This window comes from Emydura macquarii, unplaced genomic scaffold, assembly GCF_026122565.2.
Source record: "Emydura macquarii macquarii isolate MOO-44397 ecotype Brisbane River unplaced genomic scaffold, CSIRO-AGI_Emac_v2 contig_782, whole genome shotgun sequence".
Taxonomy (NCBI): domain Eukaryota; kingdom Metazoa; phylum Chordata; order Testudines; family Chelidae; genus Emydura; species Emydura macquarii.
In genome coordinates this window covers 88,146-104,067 of record NW_027130919.1, presented here as the reverse complement: position 1 = coordinate 104,067, position 15,922 = coordinate 88,146, and the positions used below count along the sequence as shown (strand labels likewise).

At 53.7% G+C, this 15,922-nt stretch overlaps 1 protein-coding gene across 2 annotated transcripts in view; it reads left to right on the top strand.

Moving 5' to 3' along the window:
• Positions 1-15,922, top strand: part of LOC137149606 (DLA class II histocompatibility antigen, DR-1 beta chain-like) — an 85,641-nt gene that overhangs the window by 54,125 nt on the left and 15,594 nt on the right. The window lies entirely within an intron of this gene.

Genomic DNA, 15,922 nt, shown 5'->3' with positions numbered 1-15,922 from the left:
CAGCAGGGGGAGACAGGCTGGCGAAGTGGGGGCCAGTGAGCTGTGGGTCCTTCCCCCCAAGGGGCGCTGGCTCTGGTGCAGCGGGGCCTTTCTCGGGGCAGTGGCTGTTTCCTGCAGCAGGGACAAGCAGGCCCAGCCAGCATCCCGTGCTCTGCTCGCCGTGGGCTCTGCGCTTCCCTTGCCCTGGTGATGGGTGATGCGGGACCCGTCTCCCTCCCCACTGGCCCCGCCACCGGCTGCCTGGCCCAGGGAACCACACAGCCAGGGCCGCTTCTCCTCCGAGCCGTGGAAACCTGCCAGCTTCTCCCTTTCACTTCCCCAAACTCTAGGCTCTGCCCAGCATGGGGCTGCCAGGGGAGGAAGCGAAACCCCGGGTGTCTGCAGCGTCGCTTGGCCCTGTGTTGTAACCCCATGAAGGGTTGGCCTCACAGTGGTGGGGGCTGCCCCCCATGCAGAGCTGGCCCTGAACCAACATCAGGGAGGTTGGGATCTGTGCAGCACCTGGCAAAGGAGGGACCCAGTCTGAGCCGGGGTCTCGAGACACTGCTGTAATGGAAATAATTACAAGGGGACAGTCAGTGACACTGAATCGTGGCCGGGTAAAGCTGGCAAAAGGAAAGCTGCACTGCTGGCCTGTGGAACTCACTGCCACTAGATCTCATGGGGGCCAAGAGCTCAGCTGGAGTCACACAAGAGCTGGAGGTTTATAGGGGCCCGTGAGGGTGTCCCCGCAGGGGTTTAAAGGTGTGGGGGGGGGATCGAACCCCGTCTGTGTTGGGACAGGAGCTGAGCTCTTGCTATCAAGGGTTAAACTTCTCCCAGGGCTGGTTATCGCATCCCTCCGCCTGGAGCAGCTGGTTCTGGCCTGTCAGAGACGGGAGGCCAGGTTAGATGGGCCCTGCGCTGAGGCGCTCTGGGGATTCCTGCACTTCTAAGGGGCCGGTTACATCAGACATCTGTCCCACCTTGACCCCAAACTCAGCAGGAGCAAAGCTCAGCGCGTGGGCTCGGCGTCTGCATCCGGTCTGGCACGTGCACCGCACTGCGGCCCGGAGCCGCTGTGCAGGAAAAGCCTTGCAGGGCACGGGCCGGGGTGGGCAGGAGGTGACAGTCTGACAAGGCCAGACAAGGTGGGATCATCAGCCCCATGCCACAGCTGAGCGATTTGACCAAGTTCACACACCAAATTAGTGGGAATTGAACACAGGAGTCCAGGTCCCAGCTCCCTGTGTCTTGGACCCCTCTGGCTGTCCTGGGGCGAGCGGGGCTGTCCTGGGGGGCTCGGACATGGGTGCCAGGCCCGGGGGGGGGGGGGGGGGGCAGTTCGGGCTCTGATTCCCCCCCCCCCACCCGGGATCCTGATTTCAGGCTTTGTACAAAAGTCCCCTGGGGTCAGAATTCAGCCCTCTGTCGGGGGGGCCAAGCTGGCCTGAGCCGGCCGGAGTGTGGGGCAGGGGGAGCCGCTGCCCCCATCTCAGCCCCCCCGTAAGTGCTGCTCCCAGTCCGTCAACCTGCCCCGTCGCAGCCCGGCCCGGCCGGAATCTGCCAGAGACCGATGACGCTATCCAGGTCCACGCGGTGATTGGTCGGCGTGGGGGAGTTACTTGCGTTCACGGTGAAGTGGAAGCGTCTGTGGGAAAAGCCCCGTGTGCTGAGGGGGACGGGGCGGGGTCGCAGGAGGGCGGGGGGGACAGTGGGGACATTTGGCTGGTGGGGGGTTGTCAAGAAGGCTAACGGCACATTGGGCTGCATTAGGAGGGGCATTGCCAGCAGGTCACGGGAAGTGATTATTCCCCTCTATTCGGCATTGATGAGGCCGCATTTAGAATACTGTGTCCAGTTTTGGGCCCCCCACTACAAAAAGGATGTGGACAAGTTGGAGAGAGTCCAGCGGAGGGCAACCAAAATGATTAGGGGGCTGGAGCACAGGACTTATGAGGAGAGGCTGAGGGAACTGGGCTTGTTTAGTCTGCAGAAGAGAAGAATGAGGGGGGATTTGATAGCAGCCTTTAACTACCTGAAAGGGGGTTCCAGGGAGGATGGAGCTAGGCTGTTCTCGGTGGTGGCAGATGACAGAACAAGGAGCAATGGTCTCAAGTTGCAGTGGGGGAGGTCTAGGTTGGACATTAGGAAAAAGTTTTTCCCTAGGAGGGTGGTGAAGCACTGGAATGGATTACCTAGGGAGGTGGTGGAATCACCATCCTTAGAGGTTTTTAGGGCCCGGATGGACAAAGCCCTGGCTGGGATGATATAGCTGGGGTTGGTCCTGCTCTGAGCAGGGGGTTGGACTAGACACCTCCTGAGCTCCCTTCCAACCCTCATTTTCTATGATTCTATGACAGTGGGCCGGGGGGGGCCACCAGCCCTGCCAGGGATGCGCCCCCTCCCCCAGGAGAGATGCACTGAGAGCCCTGGGGGGGGGGAGTTAGCCCCTGGGAAGCTGGGATGTGGATTCCGGCTGCCCCAGGACAGCCGAGGGCAAAGGGGCTGGGACGGGGCTAGCTGCCAGCATGGCTGTGAGGGGTCGGGCTGGGGGATCGAGCAGCAGTGGGGGCAGGGGCTGGGGGCAGGGCGAAGGGCAGGCCCAGACTCCCTCATGGCAGGTGCTGGGCCTGGCATTACACTCGCGAAGATCAGGCCCCTAGCACCCACGGCTCCCTAGAGAGCCAGGTCAGCAGGGGCCAGTGGATCGTGTGGCCTGGCCCATATGCTGCCCAGGACAGAGACTCACAGCCAGTCCCCAGTGCCGGGCCCAGCCGCCTGTTGGACCAAAGATTTCAGCCCTCAGTTGTGGCCCCAGACACAACCCAGGAGGGACTGAGGGGCCCCAAGGGCCGAGACCCGTGCAATGGCAGGGACCCGATCCACTGATCCCGCCGGTGACCCACATCCTGCCCTGCAGGGGAAGGTGAAACCCCCCCAAGCTCCCTGCCAGGCTGTCCTGGGGGAGGTTCCTTCTCTGCCCCAATCTGATGACCCTGGGCGTGTGAGCCAGACCCAGCAGCCAGGCCGAGGAGTCTCTGGAGCCGCTCAGAGCCCCGGGCACCCGTGCGGTGCCCCGTCTCCAGCTGGGCCAAGGCCTGACATGTCGGAGGAAAAGCCCAGAGACACTGCTTGGAGATTGCACCTTATTACAAGCTCCAGGGGTGTCTAACTTCCGCTCCAGCCCTTGGATCTTGTTCTGCCTTTGTCAGCAAGACTGAAGCCCCCCAGCCCCTCTCAGATCTCGCCCTGTGGGTCAGGCCCCAGCCCCAGTGATCAGCCAGCCCCTCTCAGCCTGCTCGGCGGTAAGCTGAGCTCCTGGAACGTCACAGCCTCAGGTTTGTTTTCCAGCCTAGGGAGCGTTTTCCTGGCCCCTCTTTCAACTCGCTCCAGTATTTCCACGGCCTTTGTAAAGCGTCTGCCCCAGAGCCGGACACGGCCGTCTCTAGGGGTCTCACCAATGCAGGGTACAGGGGCATGGCCACGTCCCTTCTGCTGCTCCATATTGCCCTGCTTCTACCTCCAAGGGTCGCCTGCGCCCGCTGCGTCACAGCCCTGCACTGACAACGCACGTTCAGGCAGGGATCTGCGGTGACCCCTAAGCCCTTCTCTGCATCCTGGCTGCCCAAGGCAGTCTCCGTCCTGTGTCCTGGGTGCCCTGTATTGCCTGGCTGTTGGCTGTATTAACACACAGAGCCCACCTCAGCTGGTTCTGTTCAGACCCTTGGATGTAAACGAGCTGGGACTGTTGGTTTGAACGTGTCTGATGTTAGCAGCTGCTGCCTCGCCGCCTCCTGCGTTAGAGATGGAAAATGTTCTGTTCTGTCCACAGCTCATCAGGGACGGACGCAGCCTCCGGCGTCACTCCAGACACAGACAGAAATAGCTCGGTGACATTCCTGCCTTTTTTGCAGCTTTAGTTTTACCAGCTGCACCTAGCGATGGACTGAGAGCCCCCGAGCGAGGGTTAGTTTTGTCCCTAATATGTTTTAAAATCTCTTCTTATTCTCCTTAACCCTGTTGGCCATTGAATCCTTTAGCTTCCCTTATCAATCACCTGTATTTGTTTACCGGTCACCTATATTCATTGCCATTTACTCCCCCTTTTTGCATCTGGCCCTATATTGATTTTTTTAGAGTTTGATCGTTGTTTCCACATCTCCCTTTAACCAGGATGGCTGCTTGCCCGGTGCCTTTTTCTGTGTCTGTGGATTCGTGGCTTGTGAGGGATCTGTGAGTTGTCGGGGGGAGCTGGGGCTGGGGGGATCTGTGAGATGGGGAGCTGCTGAAAGGATCCCTCGCTCTGAGGACGGAGGGTTCGAGGCAGGATTTTCTGAGCTGGTCCCATCACCCTATCTGGCTTTGCTGCCCTCATGGCCTCTCTAGACAGGGCCATGCTCCCTCCATGACACACTGGGAGCTGCTCCCCACCCCCCGGGCTGGGCGAACACCAAGGACTTTCCCAGATGCAGTTTCCTGGCACGTGCTCCCAGGAACCGGGGCTTTGCCAGGGACTTTCCGTGCGCCGGGTGCGGTTCCAGCCGCACCAATCGCAGGCCCTGCGGCCGCCGGGTCACTGGTTACTGGGTGGAACTGCTGCAGCGAGAGCCGGGTCTGGGCTCTGCATGAACAAGGTCTGCTCCATCCCCACCACGAGGGACAGGGCGCGCCCCGAGCTGGAGAGACGCCCCCGGCTGGCCGGAGCAACAGCAGCTTCCCTGTGCCTGCCAGAGGGCAGCCAGTGCCCTGCATCCTGCGATCTCTGACCCCGCCAGACCCTCCTGAATCCCAGCCCCCTCCCCAGCACCAGCCCCCACCCTGGGTAACCCCTGACCCTGCCGGACCCTATCCTGTGTGCCAGCCTCATGCCTTAGACCCACACCTGAGCCCCCCACTCTGGGCAGCCCCATAACGTCACATCCCGATGCCTTCCTGAGCCCACACCTGCTACACCCTGTCCAGACCCACACCCCACCCGGGGCAGGGTCCTGAGCCCCACATCCTCCCAACCGCTATCTCTGAATGCCCCGTGACCCTGCTGGCTCCATGCCCTGCCCTCCCCACCTCCGTTCGGTCTCCAGCGCTACCCACTGGTCTCTCTGCCCCCTGCCACCCGCCCCACCCCCAGTGCTGCCCTGCAGCTCCTGGCCCTGCCCCCTCTGGGTACATGCAGGGTCTCTCTCTGGTGCTGTTGTTCCCATACCCCAGCCAGGGCACAGGAGCGAGCATAGCAGGGCCGCAATCGCCAGGAACGTGCTGTGTGGTCTCCAGCAGGTCAGCACCAGGTGCTGGGGCCTTCTCCCCACAGCCTGTCATGGAGCCAGAGCTGCCAGGCCAGAGGGCACCGATCAGAGCATCTGGTCTGAGCTCCTGCTACACAGGCCAGAGCGTTGCACCGGGATCCGACACCCAGCCCGTGGCCGGTAGCCGAGCGAGAGCGGGTCTGTTAGCCAGAGACATCCCAGCCTGACGTACAACTCCACGTGCTGGCGAACCCTGGGTTGGCCGTTCCCATGGGCAGTGCCCCACCCAGTTACAAACTTGTCCCATGTCTCACTTCAGCTGCCAACCACCGGCTTTCCTTCTGCGCTGTCTGGGGGTGAAGGAGCCCTCGGTGCTCAGAAATCTCCTCCCCATGAACCGGCTCTGGGATAAGCTACGTAGGCTGTGCGCCATCAGGCTCTCACTCAAGGGCAGGTTCGTGGCTGTTCTCTGAACCCCTCAAGCGTTTCAATGTCCTTCCCGGAGCGCAGACACCAGAACGGGCCCTGGCGGCCACTGACAGACTCCCCACTGCTGTACGGGGAGTGACACCAGCTCCCTGCCCCTACTCGCTACTCCCCTGCTCATACGGCCCACGGTCACATTCACTCTTGACGGTCATTCTGTCTGCACAGCGACGAGACACCCGTGACTGGCCCGTGCCAGCTGACCTGGCTTCGTGGGGCTGGGACTGTGGGGCCGTTTCGCTGCAGTGTAGACGTCCGGGCTCCAGCTGGAGACCAGGATCCTGCAACGTTCCTAGCTTGGTCATAGAGTCTATCTTCGAGTGATTGCTCATATCCATTCCAATATAGGTGAGTGCACGCCACAGTGCATGGTTCCCGGAACTTTTTTCCCCTTAGCAGCCCCTGTAGGGCTGGATCTGGTGCCCCTGGAGTGTCCTGTGCATGCTGCAGCACATAAGGCACTGCCGGCCCCATGCCCCCTCAGTCCCTTCTTTCTGCCCGTGCCATTCCCCTTCTTTGAATTCTTTGTTAATCAAAGTACCTAGTTAGTTTAAGTAGTTGTTGAGTGTTGTAGTTTAGGAAGAAGTCCCTGATGGACTGAAGGTGGCCGGGCTAGGTCCCAGCTGCCTGGGTTTAACTCCCTCCTTTCCCCCACACTTGGTACCCCCCACCCCCACCCCAGCCGAGGGAGAAGGGGCCAGGGTCCCAGGGCAAGCCCACATGGGGTCCCCCAAAGGGCGGTGGAGATCCCTGGTCAGGGGAGGAAGATCTCCTGCCAGACAGCCACCGGGGGTAGAGCGAGGACGCTCCCCCAGCAGGTCAGTGGCGCTGCAAGTCTGGGTGCCGAAGCTCCTTCCCCCAGTACCAAGCCCCCCGGAGCAGTACCGAGGGTCCCAGCGGTAACGGGGCTCTCAGTGGTATTGCAGCTCCATGTGGCACTGGGCTCCATGCGGTGCCACAGCTCTCCGTGGTGCTGAGGGCTCGTCCCCCCCATGCCACAGTCCCCGGTGTGGGCACAACACCCGGGACCAAGCACGGCCGCCTGTGTAGCGGCTCCGGTCCCACGGGGGGGGACAGTCGTCGGGACGGCCGACACCCCCATAAGGTGTCCAAGCAGGTGGCACAGTCAGCCCCAGCTGGGCCCTAGGGTCAAGGGCCTTATTGGGCCCTGAAGGAAAATAATTGTTTGCTTGACCACAGTTACTCCATTTTAGTTTCTTTAAGTGTTCTGCTCTCCACTGAAATCACCCAGCCCCCCTTTTTCCTTTTATCCTGACAGTGCTTATCTTGTGCCAGGGTCAGAGAAAGGTTTCCTAGAAGAGGCAAGGAGACACCCCAACTGGTTTTAATTGGTTACACAACCTTGGGAGATAGATCAGACAACTTTGATAGATAAGCTGAAATCGTCTGTTAACATGTTATCTGTTATGCATACCTTTATAATTAGTAAAAGTAGAAAAGTATAAGCCAATAGCAATAGTAGTAGTAAATTTGAATGTACCTATAAGCATCAAGAATTTATGCATATGTAATTTCTTTGTCTATGTTTCTATAAATATGCAAAAGAGCATGCCTTCGGGGTCTCACACTGACCACTTGGTGGAAAGTGTTTGACCTCTGCAGAAATAAAGCTTGGAGACTGCCCAGCTACCTGCATGGATCTCTTTTCTGTCTGGTGCAGGGTAAATGAACCTCATTTGGAATCTTTTTTTCCAACAGCCCCATGGGACACCCAGATGGGACCAGGGCCCCAATCCACTCTGCTAGCGGGTACAGTCCGTGCCCTGGCACAGTCTAAGGTCCATAAACACCGCTCCTCGGCTGAGGAGTCGGACCCCGTGGAGGCACCCTCTACGGGTGCATCCCTTCGGCAAGGGGAGCACCCGCAAGACTTGCCTCGGCAGTCCTCTTCCTCCTCCCCGGACGAGGCAGTCTCTGTGGATCACATGGCGCCACTGGAAGATTTCAGGGCACACCAGGAGCTGCTCAAGAGGGGGGCCCCTATCTTGAGGTTGGATTCCGCCATCCTGCATGGAAGAATCATGGTGGCTAGGGCAGCGCTCCAAACGTCCAATGACACTGCAGCTGCGGCGGGTAGGGCCATAGCCCCCGCCAGTTCCATGAGGCCGTACTCAGGGCTGCTACCCTCAGGCCTGTCCAGGAGGTGCAGCAATCAAGCCAGGACCTTCCCTTTCATAGGTTGGCCCTCTTCTCCACCCGCACCGATGCGGAACTGCACGGCCCAGGTGGCAGTCACGGCCCAGGCGCAGCAGTGACCAGGACCTCCGCATAGGCCCCTTTTCAACCCTACAGAAATAGGGACAGAACCAGGGGGTTTGAAAGATGGGCTCAGGCCCCCCCCTCCCCCCAGCTCGTCCTCAGCCCCAGCAGGGGCTCCCCAGGGAGCAGGCAATCGTAGGAAACAGTTCGATGGTGCGCCCCAGGGTGGCGCCCTTACTGCTCTCCTGACCCGCCCTGCCCTGTCCTGAACAGGTTAAGGCTCTTCTATCCTGAAGGGGCGCCCCCAAGGGTCTGAGACCCGTACTAGACCTGCGTCGTCTGAACAAATATATCAAAGACTCAGGTTTCGCATAGTCTCCCTAGCCTCCATAATCCCTGCCTGGATCCAGGAGACTGGTATGCCACCCTCGTCCTACACGGATGCATATTTTCATAGGTCCATCCTCTGGAGCCATAGAAGCTTCCTCCACTTCACGGTGGCTGGCTCTCACTACCAATTTACAGCCTGCCCTTTGGCCTATCTTCGGCTCCAAGGGTGTTCACCAAATGCGTGGTGGTAATGGCGGCCCGCCTGAGGCAAAAGGGTGTGCAGATCTTTCCTTACCTGGACGATTGGCTGATCAGGGGTAGGTCCAAGTTCCAAGTGCAGGAGAGCGTGACCCTCACTTGCTCCACGTACAGCAGGCCGGGACTGCTCATAACGAGCAGGAGTCCACACTAACCCCAGTGCAACACATAGAGTTCATTGGGGCCACCCTGGACACTTCCCAGGCCAGAGACTTCCTGCCTCAGCCACCTTTCGAGGCAATGGTCTCTACCATCTCCCAGCTGCACCGAGGCCCCACGACAACAGCCAGCCACTGCCTACAGCTGTTAGGCCACATGCCAGCCTGCACGTACGTAGTGAGACTAGCTCGCCTGAGGCACAGGCCACTTCGGGCATGGTTGGCCTCAGTATATGTGCCGAGCAAACACTCACTGAACTGGGTGGTCCAGTTCCCCACCTGCCCTAGCCTCCCTAGACTGGTGGACATTCCCCAGGGCAGTAGGGAAGGGCGTTCCCTCACACGGAACTGATCCCGTCAGTCACCTTAAGCTCCGATAGCTCGTATGTGGGATGGGAGCCCACATCAGTGCCAACCTGAGCACTCGGGGGCTCTGGTCGGGGGAGGAAAAGTGCTTGCAGGTCACTGTGGGGGAGCTGAGAGCCATTCGCCTGGTGTACAGGGTGTTCCTCCGATTCCTGACAGGCAGAGTGGTGCAGGCACTGCTGGACAACACCGCCCCCATTTTTACATAAACAGGCAGGGAGGGGCGTGCTCCTCCGCTCTCTGCGAGGAAACTACCCGTCCGTGGGGCTTTGCCGTGAGGCACGACTCTGCTGGAGTGCTTCTCACCTCATGGGGGTGAAGAGCGACGAGGCGGATCGCCTCAACAGGTCGTTTCTACCCCGCCACGACTGGTCGCTGCACTCAGGGATAGTGACTGCGATCCTCCAGAAGTGGGGTGTCCCCCAACCGGATCTGTTCGTGTCGGTTGGGAATGCGCAGTGCCAAGGCTCGGCTTGCGCCAGGGTCATGAGACTGGGTTGGTGTCCGATACGTTCCTCAGTAACGGGACGGGGATCCTCAGGTACGCGTTCCCGCCCACTCCACTCCTGCCAAAGGTCCTACTGAACATAAACAGGGGCAGGGCGGATGTCATATTCACTGCTCAGACCTGACCGAGCCAGTGCTGGCTCAGCATGCTGCTGGAACTTTCGTTCACCCTGCCCATGGGGCTCCCGAGGCGGCACGACCGTCTCTCCAGGACCATGGTCGCTTGTTGCCCCCAGTCCTGGATTCCCTGCAGCTCATGGCCTGGAGGCTCTGTGGCTGATGGAGGTAGGGGGGCCTGCTCGGTGCAGGTCCAACAAGTCCTGCTGGGCAGCAGGGACCCTTCTACACAGGTCGTGTATCACTTTATTTGTACAGGTGTAAATACCTGCCCTTTCCTGGTTACTATGCGGCCAGTCCGCCGTCCAATCTAGTATTCAGTAGCTAAGATAATCTAAAATCAAGATCTAACCTATAAGTAATATTTAGTATTCAATTAATTTTAAAATTAAATTAAATTACATGAAAGGACAGTTAAACATAGTCAACAGGTCAATAGTATGAAAACTAAAGCCCATCGATAAAATTTAAAATATGGAGAATAAATATATCTATATCTAAAATATATCTAAAATCCACAGGATACATGAAATGAATGTTCGGGTTCACTGTTTATCGCTAAAAAGAGCCAACATATCCGTCGTAGCATACATAGCAAGTCTGCACACACTTTCTTTAAAACTTTTAAATTTATCAATACCTAAAATTTTAAAAATTTCATCATTTCTTTCACTCCATTTACCTCTTGCCCCAACCACAAATCCAAGGAAGTGGATGATCTTCCCACCAGTGAGCTGCAGCACCTCCTTCTCCAACTCAGAGTAGTATGCCTCCTTCTCAATGTGGGCTGCCTCTACAATGTCAGCGTTGTCTTCCCATCTAACTGTGACATCCACAACGGCTACCACTCCTTCCTTTTCAATAATGAGGTCAGGTTTTCTCAACTTCCCTTCTTTATTATGAAGGTAAGGTTCAATCCAAATTTTACATCCTTTATTTCCTACTTTATCAATTAGTGCTTTAACTATTCTATTATGTCTTTTAATTCTTGCTTCTTTTGTTTTTATGCACTGACCAGAGATATGAGGAATTGTCTCTTTGACCTTACCACACCATCTACATAACCCTTCCTCCATCTTCCGCCCTCTTGCTAGAGCTTCCCTGGTGGGAAAAACATTCGCTCTCGTTTGCAATGCCGCAATCAGAGAGGAGGACCTGGCCAAGCAAGGATATTTTAAAAACAAATTACTAATACAATCATTTTTAAAATATTTAATACCAATTCCCTGACATCTTAAATTACTCCATTTTAAAAACTCTTCATCTCTCCACGTTTTAGGATTAGCCGTTTTAGCACTATATATTAAAATTTTCTCCACTAAATTTTCCCCAGCATATAAAAATGAGAAATCTATCCAATCATCTTTGGAGACAATATGTCTCCTCCATTTACGAATTAACATGTTTGGAATTTGGGTACTACATTTTGTAACTGCTAAACCCCCATCTCTAGTTCTAGCATAGAATAGCCCGTCAGTTGTACACTGGGGAAGATGTAAGATCTTTTTAAGAGTGTTCCTAACTAAAACATCTAATTCATTTAACATATAAAGTGGCGGCTCGATTAAAAGTAATTCATAAAAAACTCTCGTTAAAATATAAACTTTTAAAATTATCAATTTCTGCGCAGGTTTTAACGGAGCCTTACATAAACTTTCACACCAATCAACTAATTTTTCCTTAGGGGAATTATTAGCCACTCCCACCCATGGATCTATTCTTGCACCTAGATATCTTTCAGACTCACCAGGTTGAATATAATCAATTAATTCATCACCTAATCCCCATTTATCTTTTGGATTAATAACATATGTTCCCATGCTTGGGAAAATATGAAAGTCCTTTGTCTTTTTAACATTTACTTTTAAACTTGAATTTTTACAAAACTGATTAAGAATTTTTAAATTCTTAACCATCCCCTTATAGGACCTACTTAATATAGCGATATCGTCGGCAAAGGCCAATGAAGTTATCTTTCTACCCTGCACTATAAAACCATCTCCTTCATCTTCCAATTTATATAAAAGAGGGTCCATGGCTATATTAAATAAAATAGGGGAGAGCGGGTCACCTTGCTTAACTCCACTCTTAATTAAAATAGGTTCTGTCTTATCCTCACCAACACTAATTTCAGTGTAGCAATCTGTATACAAATCCTTTACAATATCAATAAAACTCTCTGATATCCCAAATCTCTTTAACCCCTTTAAAATGTGACCATGGCCAACCGAATCAAATGCCTTAGCAAGATCAATAAAAACAACAGCTATTTCGTCTTTATTTTTCTTGGCCCCTTTAATTAACTTTTCTAAAATCGATATATTTTCCTCACAGCCAGAGGCTGCGATAAAACCTTTTTGTCTGGGGCATAATTTAACAGCACTTGATAATCTTTTAGCTAAAATTTTTGTATACAACCTAATCCAAATCGAACCAATAGTCAATGGCCTCCAAGATGATATTTTCTTCAACTCTTGTGGATCCTTGACTTTAGGAATTAGGATTGTACGATTGCTTTTAAAACACTCTGGAATCTGTCTATTTAAAAACCAAATATTAAAAATCCTTACTAAAATCCTATTGTCTAAATTATAAATATCCCATAAATCCTTAACCTTAATTCCATCTGGTCCAGGAGCACTACTATTATCAATCTCTCTTAAGGCGTCTCTATTTTCATCAATTGATAAAGGCCAATTTAAAATTTCATTATCTACCACTTCTTTTACTTTTGGCCATCCTCTGGTATTCCCATGTCCTTCTCTACCCAAAATTTCTTTATAATAGGTTTCAATCTCCTTAACTGCTATCTTACACGTTGCTTTATCAGGTTCTCCCATAATGATCCTAGCCAACCTTTTCTTATCTTTTTCAAAGAGGGTTTGATAGAATCTAAATTTAGCTTTTCTCCCAGCGTATTTTCTATTTCTATTATATTTATCAGGAGACTTACCCACTTTTCTTCCTTGTTTCCCATTATCATTCTGTATATTATTTTCTTTATTATTTTCCAAATTCTCTACATCTTCATGAGGAGAGTTCATCAATAATTTACATAATTCCTCAAATAATCCCCAACCTTCTGCTACAGTGGTGGAAGCATTTAATTGCTGTTCAATAAAATCCAATTTCTCTAAAATACGAGCCCCATTACACCCAACTCCTGTTAAAATCCTATCAATTAAAATTTTATCTTTTAAGGGTTTAATTTTCTCACGTGGAGGAATATCTTCTAAAATATCTCCCATCCTGCCCTCTTCCCATAAAACCATAGAATCTTCATCCTTTTTAACCTTATTCTTGGCCAGGTCCCTCCTCTTATCTGATATTTGCTTATTTGTTTTTGTTTTTAATTCACTTTCTATACACTTATTAATATTTCTAATCCCTGCATATTTTATTTCAAGCTGAATCAATAATTCAATTTCCTCTTCTGTCCATACCCGAGAGTGACTTGTTTTCCCAACCACTCTAGCTTCCTTTCTTTCCTCATTCCTCACCGCGGGATGCCTATGTCTGATGTGTTGACTCCGCCCCGAGCGAGTGTAGAAGGCAGACCCACAGACCGTGCAGGCATACTTCTTCTCTGAGTTATCCACCTCCTTGGGCCTGCACCTGGGGTAGTGGCAAGCTATGTTATGGAACTGTGAATGTTTACCACATTTTTTGCAAATAACTCTTATTGAAGTGCTTTTATGTACATTATTTATATGCTTTGCCCATTTACCAAAACTAGCTAAAATTTGTGAACATATAGGACAATTAAAACAATCTATGGGATATTCTAAATAAAATATTCCCTCTTTAAATGAACTACTCTCTTTAAAACTAGCTGTATTCATAAAATTTGTATTAAAATTATCTCCTAAAATATTTCTTCTATTTTCCATAGAATCATGTTGTAAATTATTAAAATTGGTATTATTATTATTAAGATTATTAAATTCTATTAAATATGGATCATCAAAAGAATCTAAATATTTGTCATAAAAGCTAGATTTAGAATCGATTATCTTAAGGTCACTATATAAAACATTCGTAAAAGCCATCGGTAAAAGATTGAAATCTAAAACTTGGCTCTCACTAAAATCCTCTTGTTCCTCCCGAACAACACTCTAAGTGGTCATGGTTTACCTCTTGGGCAGGTCCGCAACCCAGTGCCTCCTGGGGATATCAGCCTGGTCCTCTCGAGACTCATAGGGGCCTCACCTTTGGGACCCATGGCTTCACGCCCTCTGCCGCGCTTCATGGACGGTAGCCTTCCGGGCGGCCATTACCTCAGCTTGGGGGATCTCCGAAATTAGGCCCTTGACCTCGGAGCCCCTTATACACTATTCTATACGGATAAGGTGCAGTGGAGGCCATGCCCAGCCTCCCAGCCTGGGATGGTTTCCCAATCTCGTTGTAACCACAATTGATCTCTCCCTATGTTTTTCCCAAACCTTGCGGTTTGGGGGAGGAGTGGGGATAGCATTCGCTAGATGCAAGATGGGCCCTGGCCTGTTACATCGAGGACACGGCCGTTCCAGAAATCAGCACAGCTCCTCGCCATGGGAGGGCGACCGGATGAAAGGATCACCGGTCTCCACCCAGCACATCTCCGCGTGGATCACAGCCTGCATCAAGTGCTGCTAGGAGCAGGCAAAGGTGCCGCTGCCGGGTGTCTTCACAGCGCATTCACCCAGAGCTAAGGCCTTGTCTGCGGCTTTTCTGGAGCGAGTGCCCCTGCAGGACATCTGCAAAGCAGCCGCCTGGTCGTCGGTGCATACCTTCACGTCTCACTACGCCATCGTTCAGCAGGCGAGAGAGGACGTAGGATTCGGCAGAGCCGTGCTGAGGGCAGCTCACCGGTAATTCTTACCCACCTCTGAGGTATGGCTATTTAATCACCTATATTGGAATGGATATGAGCAATCACTCGAAGTAGAAACAGGGTTACTTACCAGTAACTGTTGTTCTTTGAGATGTGTTGCTCATGTCCATTCCACACCCACCCTCCGTCCCCGCTGTCGGAGTCGGCAGAAAGAAGGGACTGAGGGGGCCGCGGGGTCAGCAGTGCCTGATATACCATGGCATGAGCGCAGTACTCAAGGGGCACCAGAGCCGGCCCTACAGGGCTTCCTAAGGAGAAAAAAGTTCCAGGAATCTGTGCACGGGGCGCGCACACACCTATAATGGAATGGATACGAGCAACACATCTCGAAGAACAACAGTTACTGGTGAGTAACCCTGTTTTCCAAGGCCAGCAGGGCCCCTTGTGACTGTCTCTAGTCTGACCCCCCCGTACGCACAGGGCAGAGCCCTGCCCCACCGTGACCCCCAGAGCAGAGCTCGGAGACAAACAGCCAGTCGGGAGCTGAACATTGGCCGGGGTGGAGAACCCATCGGGACCCTTGGGACCCTGCTCCAATGGCTAATTCCCCTCCTGGGTAAAACTTGCCCTATTTCCAGTCTGAATCTGTCCAGCTTTAACTTCCAGCCCCTGGATGGTGTCAGCCCCACCATGACCTCCCCTTGCCCCCCCAGGCTCGCTGTCCCCTGCAGACACGCCCAGCCCACAGTTAACAGCGTCTCTGGGCTCACTGAGCTATTGACTAGCCCTGGGCCAGGGCCAGGCCCTGAGACCCCCTGGAGCTGCATGCCCAGCCCCCGGGCCCGCTCCAGCCGGAAGGGGCCCAGGCCAGGCCAGTGTCTGGAGCTGCCTAAAGGGAACTGAACTGGGAGGAACGTTCCCGCCAGGCACAGCTGTTCAGTGGCAGCCAATGGGAACACACCGGTGGCTGGTGCAAGGCTCCGGTGGCCAATGGGAGAGCTCGGACAGTGGGGCGGGGGGGGGTGTTATTGGCTGCTCTGAGCATCCAATCCCTGCTGGCCGAGAGCCGGGTGTGGGTGGGGTCGGGGCTCCCCAGCATGTGCCAATGGGGGGTGCGGGTCAGCGCTGGGCTGGGGGCTCAGGGCCACGTTCGGGGGTATCTGCCCTTCGTGGCACAATGGCCCCAGCATGTGGGACGTCCCTGCGCAGCACCAGGACAGGACAGCGGCTCTCTGCACACGCTCCCCTGGCGGGGTCGGTCCCGGGGAGCCTGGCCCATGAGCCCTGCCCCTCTCCAGGCCTCCTGGCCATGGGATGATCTCAAAGTGCTGCATGGACCATCCCTGAGCCCCAGAGAACAGCCACGTGTCACACAAGGGGAAACTGAGGCACAGGACACCTCACAGCAAGGCAGAGTCAGAGATGGGAATAGAACCCAGGAG